General features: G+C 25.6%; 1 long non-coding RNA gene across 1 annotated transcript; it reads left to right on the forward strand.

The window, feature by feature from the left end:
* Window positions 1-656: 656 nt before the first annotated feature.
* LOC136076678 (uncharacterized) lies at window positions 657-1,423 on the forward strand. The gene is made up of 2 exons (XR_010636478.1): window positions 657-800; window positions 983-1,423. It is a non-coding gene; the product is annotated as an uncharacterized LOC136076678 (long non-coding RNA).
* The last annotated feature ends 9,768 nt before the right edge of the window (window positions 1,424-11,191 follow it).

The raw sequence follows: 11,191 nt of genomic DNA on the forward strand, positions 1-11,191 counted from the left end.
TATTTTTGGCCTGCGGTTTTTGTACCAAAGCCGCAGGCCATAAATAGTTCTGGGTTCCAGTATTAGCATTTTTTTAGAAAAGAAAAATTAGGAAGAAATTTTTAATAAGGGATTTTCTCATGATAATCCCAAGGAATCATAAGGATTCTAAATACACAAGATATAAGTGTTTAAAATAAAAATAAAAAATTAACCATGGGAAACCCAATAAAATGCCGATTAAAGCCGAATACCAAAAAAAGCGGTACAAGTAGAAATAAAAAATATCCTCTTGATAAAATTTGGAGGTGCCACGGTATTTTTATAATATTTTTGAAAACTTTAAAGGAAGTAAAATAACAAAAGATGCAACCTCTTTTCAATGCAAAAATACTATAAAAACCATCTGTTTTTTAGCCAATGTAGTTACGCTTAAAATTATTTTATCAGTACGCATCAGAGAGATGCGACGCGCCACCTCAAATTCAGTATATTTATATATTTCAAAGTTCAACTTTAGGGGAGTACTTATATCCTGGGGAGTATTTATATCCTAGGAAATAATTACTCCCGTGAGTAATTATTTCCTAGGATAAAAATACTCCATGAGTACATATTTCCTAGGAAATAAATACTCCGGGAATATTTATTGACGGGATTAACTTTAGACTGCTATACCGGTACTAAAATAGCAAAACATATTTTATCCAAGTGATTTTAGTGCCTGTTGCTGAGACTGCTGCTTATCAGAAGGTTGGATTTTGGTTCTTGTTTTTAGTTTTAAAAAGTTTCAAAAGAAAAAAACCACAACCAAAGTAAACGTAAGTATTTTAAGCAATAAGTTAAACCAACAAATAAAAAACTTTTTGTTAAATCGAGCATTAAGTTATTTAACATTTAGTTACTTAATGTAGTTTTATAATTTATATGTTGTATAATTATATACAATATATAAATTATAAAGTTATACCTATGTATAATGATTTATTAATAATTTTTTCAGAGGTGTATTATGTTAGACCAAAAAAAGAAAGTAAAATTAGAGAAAGAAATAGCAAATGCTGATGATACTGTCACGTTAGTCAGAAGATTTATTAACTTTATTATTAATAGATGTACAAGGTCAGAAGTAAAAGATGCATTAGAGTTATTCAAAACGGAATTATCAACCATGTCTTATTATGATGACGTAAAGCAGGATATTTATGATCAAATGAAAGATTTAGGTATAGAACATAACAACCTTTTAGATGCTTAATGCTATACTTTATAATAGAAGAATAGTCGAGCTATGTCTTAAACAATTTTTGATTACAATACTTCGGATGATGAATATAATACTAATAAACAGAGCCATAGAAGTGGTGAAATATATATTACCAAGTATATTTTTGTATTAAGTTTTGTTTATTATATGATATAGAACCAATCTTTACTTTTTGAATATTACAAAATTATTTATTAAACTTTACTCCAGCAATTCCGAACCTTTCCAATGCCGCAACTCTTTGGTATTATAATAAGGTTGCTAAAATCACTGCAGCTTTGCAGCTAACTATTATGTTTGTTTGACTTTAAATATTTATATTTGACTTCTAAATATCTGATTTCTTTTATTTATATAATAAGGTTGATTTTATTTTTGCTTTTATTTATATTATAAATTTGATTTTATTCATAAAATTAATTTTATTTTATTTATATAATTAGGTTGCTCCTAAATCACTGCAGCTCTGCAGCTAACTATTATGTTTTTTGACTTCTAAATATCTGATTTTTTTTATAAGCACCATATTTTTTGTTACAAATTATTTTATAACTGATTTACAATAATTTTTCATCAAAACAAATATGCATTAGTTAATATTTTGAATTGAATGAAATGTTTACATTGTAAACATTTTATAAAGCCTTAACTTTAAAGTTTTGATTACATATTATAAATATATTAAATAACATATTGTACAGGATGCAGCAAATGAAGTATAACTAAATAAATATGCTCTCAAATATTTATTAAAACAAAAATTAATTTATTTCCTAAGCAAAACATTTTTAAAAAGTCAAAATTTAAAAATAAAATTTTATTTTTTGATATGTTCCCCTTTAGCTTTAATTATTTCATCAAGTCTTATAATAAATGAATCACATGCTGGACGGTTTAAGGTATTTTAGCCCATTCCCGACAAAGGACTGTTTTCAATGAGTCTAAGCTTTTAAATTTTTAAGAACATACATCGTCTTCTAGAATACCCCAAATAAAGAAATCCATGGAATTGTATCAGGTGAATTTGACAGCCATTGTTTAAACAAAATAGATAATGCCACATTTGCACTTAATCAATCAAAGTTCACTTGAGCTTTGTGTTGATAGTGCTGAGTATTGTTGGAAAGTTATCGAAATGAGCTTGTGTCTGCGATTTTTAAAATAGCTTCCAGGAATTATTCTTGATACATATATATTAATTTTGAGATTCCAAAAAAATCAATAGTGCCGATCAATCTCTGCACCCTGTATTATTTGTTATATTGCACTATTATTTTTTTAATAAACAATATATTCAATATTAAATCTTAATTACTATTAATAATTTTATTATACAATTCTAAAATCTTTATTTATTTAAAATATTGTAAAAAATTCTATACAGGAATGCGGAGTTCCAAAAATACTCCGGCTTTATATTTTTTCTTTTTACAAGTCTGTAGTGTCCAGAAGCTCTAAACATGTTTGTTGACTTATGATCTGCTATAAGAAAAAAATTCATGAGATTAAATGACTTGAAACTTATTGTTTTTGGAGTCCTGGAGTCCTTGCTGCCATTATACCTAAAGACTCTAGGTTTAAAAAATGATTGTTCCTCTAACCTAAAGGTCTTAATTTTATTCTATTAGTAGTCCATAAACTTATTTATATTTTCAGAGCTCTTGGATACCAAAAACTAGGATGAAGTAAGCTTTTTGTGACTTTGAAATCTGAAGTTCTTTTTGAGACTCCGCATCCTAATTCTATAATAGTATTTTTTAGAAATGGATGATAAAATATATAAAGAAATTTAAAAGATAAAATACATAAAGAAGTTTAAAAGATAAAATATATAAAGATTTTTAAAAATCCAATATTTCTTTAGTTCTTTTATAAAATATAAAAGAACTAAAGAAAAACTGGATTTTTAAAAACTTCTTAACCCTGATTTCAAGGATCATATTACAGTAAATATTAAAGACATGTTTCCTATACACATGTAACTATAAAAGGCCAGACAGCAGACATTAAATATATAACAGTAGGGAATCATAAGTATATAAGTATAAGGGATATTTAAAAAACAGAATTAGGAGATATTAAGCTCTTTTTTAAATTTAATTTTTTTTTTAAATTTAAGTTTATGTCAAAAAATTAAAATATGTTTTTGATAAAAAAAAAATTTTCTTGTTGTCAGGTTGGTATTTTTTAATTTAATTAATGTTTTTTTTTTTTTGAGCTAATTTAAAGTGCTTATATTACGAAGTGGTGTGGGTAATATGAGCACTTTTGCTACATTTTTAAAACCTCTGTGTTTTAAAAAAGTAGAAAAATATCGAAGAAAATCATGAATAGGGATCGCTAAAAATTGATTATTCTCAAAAATTTTGAATCCAGCATAATTATATATGAAAATAATTCAATTTCCGCTTAAGGTTCTCATATTACCCTAATCTATTCTACATTTACTGTAGAAGGAGAGCAAAAATTATTTATAAAAAAAAATTTCAAAAACTTTTGTCTACAAATAACATTTTTTTAAATTGTAGACATGAAAGTTTTTAATTACTCCGCTGGACCTTCGACCCCTGATAAATATGTTATTTAATATATATATATATATATATATATATATATATATATATATATATATATATATATATATATATGTATATATATATATTAAATAACATATTAAATATATATATATATATATATTTAATATATATGTAAATTATGTAAGTGTATTTTACAAATAGAGTGCTCAATGTTCTTAAAGAACAGAGCAATAATAAATTAGTAAAAAACACTTATCTAACTTTTATCTTCTACTTGAAGTTTTACCATTGCTGGATCATCAGGAAGAGTACTCTTCCTGATGATCCAGCAATGAGATCTCTTCCTGATGATCCAGCAATGGTGAAACTTCAAGTAGAAGATAAAAGTTAGATAAGTGTTTTTTACTAATTTATATTTAATATATATATATATATATATATATATATATATATATATATATATATATATATATATATATATATATATATATATATTAAATATGTTGACAATTAAACATATTTATATATAACCAACAATTAAAAATATATATCTTTATTTTTTTGTAAATATATACAATATATACTTGCTTACCAGGCTGTTGCTTCAGATTTAAAATAGAAAAACATTTTAAATTTAATTTAGTTTTTTAAAAAAAGTGAAAAATAGGATCTAAATAATAAAAGCTAACTTACTTAATATTTCATTGCTATCTAAGACGTTAATATAATGTTTTGAATATGTTTTACCCAAGTGAAAAACTACCAAAAGAAACTTATTCAATTACTGGATAAAGAAGTTGACAAAGCTAAATGAAGAAGATATTTATTGCTTGTTTTTTATTAAATAAAAAACAGAAAAGTAACAAACTCTAAAATGACAAAAATTGTTAAAGTACTTTATATAAAAATAGAACAAACATAGTGATAGTTGATTTAACCCAAAAATGAAAAGAACCTTTAGAAAAAAGCTTACTGCTCTTAAACCTACAAAAATTTCCAACTTACTTTTTCTATCTATATTTATCTATAATAAAAAATGAATAAATGAGTTACCATTACTTTTAGTTGATCCAGAAGCAACTAAAATAAATTATCAAATAAAAAGGTTATTTATATAATCCTGACGATGTTGAAATTAACAATATTTATTGCTTGAAAAGTTAAGTAATAAATGTAATTCAAGTAATTCAAAATAAATGTACTAAGTTACCTGTAGTGTCTGATGCAACTGAAGTTGTAACTAAATAAAAAAATATCAAATAAAAAAGCTATTTTATCTAATCCTGATGATAATGTTTAAATAAACAATATTTATTGATTCTTTTTAAAGTAAAATAAAAATAAAATAAAAGACATTACTATTTGCTGATACCACATCTAAATGGCAAAATTTATTATAATATATAAAACATATTCAATGATTTAAAAGCATATTAAAAAGAAGCTCTTAAATCTACAAAATCTAAGTCCTTACTGAGTTCTATTTGTCTGTCTAAAAATAAAAATTGGTATAAAATTACATACAATGAAATTGCTAATGCAGCATATGTGGAATTCGTACTCAAATAAAATCTAAATGATAAAACTTACTTAAGTTGCTGTCAGCTTGCCTGTCTAAAAAATTTTTTTGATCTCATTTATCCTTCTACAAACAATAATCCTAAGATCTATAAATAATATAAACAAAAAAATAAACTTACTAATATTAACTATAAATAAACTACTATATACTATAAATAAACTTGAACTTACTAAAAAGGCCTTCAGCTCCTATTAATTGCTCGTAAAAATAAAACAATACTTGCTTAAAATGTTTTAAAAAGACTAAAGACAAAACCGAAACACTTTACGAAATAAGAAACATTGTACTAAAACAAACTATTTTACCAGCCATTTTAGTTTTAACTTCTAAAAAAAGAAAACAGGCTTTAAAATTAAAAAAATAAAAACAACCAACAACAAACATTTTTTTTTAGTTTTTAAGCAATGAACAACATCAATTCCTTTTGAAATTTAAAATTTTATCAGATCTAATCGACTTGCAGACTTTGCTCGAAAGACCACGTGGAGTAAAGATATGCATTTAAAAAAGCCTAGAAATTACTTTAAAAACAAAAGTAAAACGAGACTACAACTATTAAATTAGCGTATTCATATTTAAGATTTATATCTGATTTAATTGCTCTAATGTGGCAATGTTATATTAAAACAGCCAAACTTTGTATGAGAGTTATAAGGTTTTTTCTGACGTTTTTTATGTTATGAGAATCTAACTTTTCGTATTTGGTTTTTAAAATGTTATTCTTTATAATTGTAAATTATTTGTTTTTTATGCAACAGTCTTCGGAACTAGGGTTGGTATTGGGCACTGCTGACTTAAAAGTGTTTGAGGTCGGCAAAAAATAGCAAAAATGATGCTTTGAATAAATACTAGATTGAAAAAAAACTGTTAGAAAACAGCAATTTTTCATTAAAGTTAAACAAATTAACTAAAAAGTTTTGTTGCAATTTAAGATAAAACTCTTTTATTTTTTATGTAAAAATATATATATATATATATATATATATATATATATATATATATATATATATATATATATATATATATATATATAAATATATATATATATATATATATATATATATATATATATATATTTATATATATATATATATATAAATATATATATATATATATATATATATATATATATATTTATATATATATATATATATATATATATATATATATATATATTTATATATATATATGTATATATATGTGTATATATATATATATATACACATATATATATATATATATATATGTGTATATATATATATATATATATATATATATATATATATACACATATATATATATATATATGTGTATATATATATATATATATGTGTGTATATATATATATATATATATATATATATATATATATATATATTCATATATGTATATATATATATATATATATATATATATATATATATATATATAAAAAATTTTAAAAAGTATTCTACGCAATAGAGAGCTCAATGTTCTTAAAAGAACAGAGCAATTATATTAGAAGTAGAAAATCACTTAACAAAAATTTTTTCCATTTAACACTGTGTTTCATCAACAAAGATTCATCAGAAATCAGAAATGGATTTCTGATGAATCTTTGTTGATGAAACACAGTGTTAAATGGAAAAAATTTTTGTTAAGTGATTTTCTACTACTAATATATATATATATATATATATATATATATATATATATATATATATATATATATATATATATATATATATATATATATATATATATATATATATATAAACAGCCCTTGTTATTAGATTTTGTTGCATAGCAAAAAAATGTAAAGTAAATCTTTGTAACTTTACTCTATAAAGATATTTACATTGTTAAAAGAGGCTTAGGGGTCGTCCATAAAGTACGTACGCCAAAAATTTTGAAAAATTAACCCCTTTCCCCTGTTGGCATGTGTACTTTTTAGCCCCCTCTCCTCTTTGAAAAGTACATACGCTTTTGAAGTACCCCCTTCCCTTCTCTCTTTTTTCTTTATGAGTTATAAAGTTAAAATTTATAAAAAAAACATTATTTAAGAAATTTAAATATTAGGGATCGTCCATAAAGTACGCAGGGCATGAGTAAAAATGATAAGTCATCAAAAAGTAGTGATATTCTTTATATTTCAAAACGTTCCATTTGATTAAAATAGTTGCTCAATACTTTTCAAAAACATTATGAAGTATAAAAAGAATTTTGGAATTTCTTCATATTTCAATTTTTAATTAATAACAGTGTTGCTATGGGTTACAAGTTTAAAAGTTTTAAAGTTTTGTTAAACTTTAAATATTAATTTTTAAAATTGTTATGTATATATTATTTTTTTATAATTTTTTAAACTTTACTTTGTAAAAAATGTTTTATAATAAAAATAAGATACTATAAATTATTTCAAAACTAAACAAACAACCCCCGTTTACATTTGTTATACCTTGTAAATTTAAGTTGTGCTTTAAATAGTCAGTTAAAATTTAGTTTGAAGGCGGAATCAGTAAAATGAATAATAGTGAAAAGTACAAAATTATTTACCAGCAAGTAGCTATGCCACTAAAAAGCTATGCCACAAAAAAGTAGACAGGAGCAACAGAAAGAAGCTAATAAATTGCGGTATAAAGTTAAGCATAAAGAATTGACATATGAATCAGTTTTAAAAGAACTCGCACAAAAAACAATGGAAAGTAAAAGTCAGTTAATGTCTTTTTGGTCTAATGTTAAAACATCAAATAATCAATCTATTGCAGTGAAGCTTCCTCACATAAACGAAATATCAGATGAGGGACCAGAAGCTTTGTTAACAACTGATGAAGCAGACAAAATAGATTTTGTAATCGATAAAACACTAGCTACTTCTTCTAAATTTGATATTCAAAAAAGTCAAAAATCACAAACAAAAGTTCCAATTGGCTAATTGACAAAACCTCATACTCCACAACAAGAGAAAATTCAAACTGAAATTTTGCAGTTAAAAGAGCAGCTGTTAACATTGGTAAATGTGCGCCGTGCAGGATTGATAACTGACGAACTTAAAATAAAATCGATTTTTGTAGTAAAGCAAATAAAAATAAAACAAACCTATCTTGAAAAAATGTAATGCGAGGCAATCCATCAAAGACAACACAGAGCAAGTTTGAAACGAACACTTACTGATATCGTTGATGAAGCGGCCTACTAAAAATCAAAACTTTTAAAATTTAATAGAGAAAAAATAGTAGATTAGCTGTAATTGAAGATCAACCAGATCTTCTTAATGCTATCGTTAACATTGCATCAATAGGAGCCGCTGCTAGCGATTAACAAAGATCGCAGGAGTTACATTCATGTAAGACACTTGATGACTTAAATAAAAGCCTACTAAAACTGGGTTATTGATTATCGCAATCTGCAACTTATTTAAGACTGGTGTCTAAGCGATCAAACACACTTGAGGGAATACATCACATTAAGACAGTTCCTGTGAAATTGATTAGGACTGATAATACAGCTCGTGATAGGCATATAGATGCTGGATTTACATTTGCATGCATGCAATACGTGGATGAAATTTGTTCAATGTTTGGTCCAGATTCATGCTTTTATTTAAGTCTAGACAACAAAGCCAAAGTACCATTAGGATTAGCAGCTGCAACAAAACAATCACCAATTTTGAATCATCTTGATTATCAAGTATGTTTGCCAGATCATTATTTTATAGTGGCTTCCAGACATAAGCTTATATCGTCTGTTTATGCAGCTTGTATTATTGATCCAAACAAATTTACTGATGCAGTGTCATATTCTGGACCAACATATATTGCTATTAGATCTATGAAGCATGATAGTAGCACTGCTTTTACTCAAGGCCGTGATTTGGAGCGTCTTATTTCAATTAAAAATTTTAAGCTCCACATTTGTACTTTGGAAGGTCAGGTATAACCTATATTTGTTGTTGCATGTGATGGAGGCCCCTGATGAAAATCCAAGTTTTACCAAACCATAGCAAGTTGCAATTGCATAATTTATAAAATCGGATTTGGATGTCTATCTAACAGGAACTCATGCTTATCATTGTTCAACATATAATAAGGTTGAATGGCATATGGCTCCGCTGAGTCGAGAGTTAGCAGGATTGGTTTTGCCACATGATCATTTTGGGACACATCTACATCCATCTGGAAAAACAATTGACGTTGATTTAGAAAAAAATTTTTTGCTAAAGCTTCAGGAACTCTAGCTGAGGTATGGTCGGATATAGTAATTGATAACTATTTTACCAGGTCCAGTCGTAATGTCTCATGCTGCTGAAGGAATTTTTATTCCTGAGCCAAAGGTTGCACAAAATATTCCTAAATTTTACTTTTCTTCTTTAAAGGTACCAAACAAACATTCTTGCCAGTTTGTTGATTTTAAAAGTTTACTTTTTGCCAGCAAAAGCCCTTAAAGATCAACTACACAAATCTTTCAACAAGTCTTTTTTGCTTTATTTTGTGTAAATGATCTTTTAAATAATTGCAAAGTAATACACTTCACTGTCACCTCAATGTTCAGATTTTTTTCAAATTTTCAAACACTAAATTGATTGCTTGCATTTTTTTAGCTGAAATACTTTTCAAAAATTTATAACCTCCAGTTTTCTCAAGCTTTTTAGTTTATTATATTTAAAATTTACCCTAGATAATATGATGCAATTTTGCTACATTACATTTTTTAATTTTCGTATTTATATAGGATTGAGCACAAATGTGTTTTCCTTGCGATAATTAATCTTCTGCCTTAATTGCAATAAAACAACATAAGTGAAGGGCATGTAAAAAACTGTGACATTGAAATTTTGAAAGAAAATTTCCAGACTGGAGATTGTGATATTCAAAACAATCATTTTGAATATCACAAGCAAATCTTTTTGAATATTGCATGATAATACAATAATTGTGCATTATCATTAAAACTTCCCTATTCCTAAATAACTAATAAACGTAACCAAGCAAGTGATGTGTTACATTTATAAAACCCTTCAAGCCATAGCTATAAGGTGCCAAATAAACGTTCCTGGCTGTTTATTTTGGAATTAAAAACCAACAACATTTTTACCAAGCCCATAAAATTATTATTATGTTTTTATTGTTAAATTTAAATTTATCTTACTAATTTTTAAGTTTGTAATTAGATCTTCTTTAAGGGCAAGTATACTTCCCTCCTTCCCCAACTGTCATTTCATAATGACGGTCATGGTTTTATTATTTTAAAAAAATTATTTATTATTATATATAAAAATATCTAGTTATTTATTAAAAACATCTAGTTATAGATAAGTATTTGTTAGTGGTTATAAGTTAGAAATATAAACATTAACTCAAAAAAATTACTTTTTTTAATTAGTGTGTACGTACTTTTATATTCGACCCCTCCTTCTCCTTTCCTCCTCCCCCCATATGCTTTTGAACGCTTTTTAGTGAACCCCCTATGAGCGTACGTACTTTATGGACTACCCCTAACTTTAGTTTGAAAGAACTTTTTTGTATTTTTCCTTTTTTTAGCCCGCAGTCCGGAGTCTTAGGAGTCCATAAAAATTTTAGGACTCCGGGAATCTTTTTTTTTTTTTTTAGTTAATAATATGCCTTAAAAAGATCTTGTCACAAAGCACTAAAAAAGAGCATTTGACCGGGAGGCTAACCATCTGTTTTGCCGATTTTATTTATTTGGCCAGATTGAGTATCGGTTCGAATGTCGCGCCTTGTTAAGAAGCGTTACGCAGCTCGCATTTTACGTCCGAAATGGCCATTTGTCTACCCGTTCAGTAGTTTTACAAACCAAAACTTTTATCGTTTAGAATATTTAAATTAT

Source organism: Hydra vulgaris, chromosome 02 (assembly GCF_038396675.1).
Source record: "Hydra vulgaris chromosome 02, alternate assembly HydraT2T_AEP".
Taxonomy (NCBI): Eukaryota; Metazoa; Cnidaria; class Hydrozoa; order Anthoathecata; family Hydridae; genus Hydra; species Hydra vulgaris.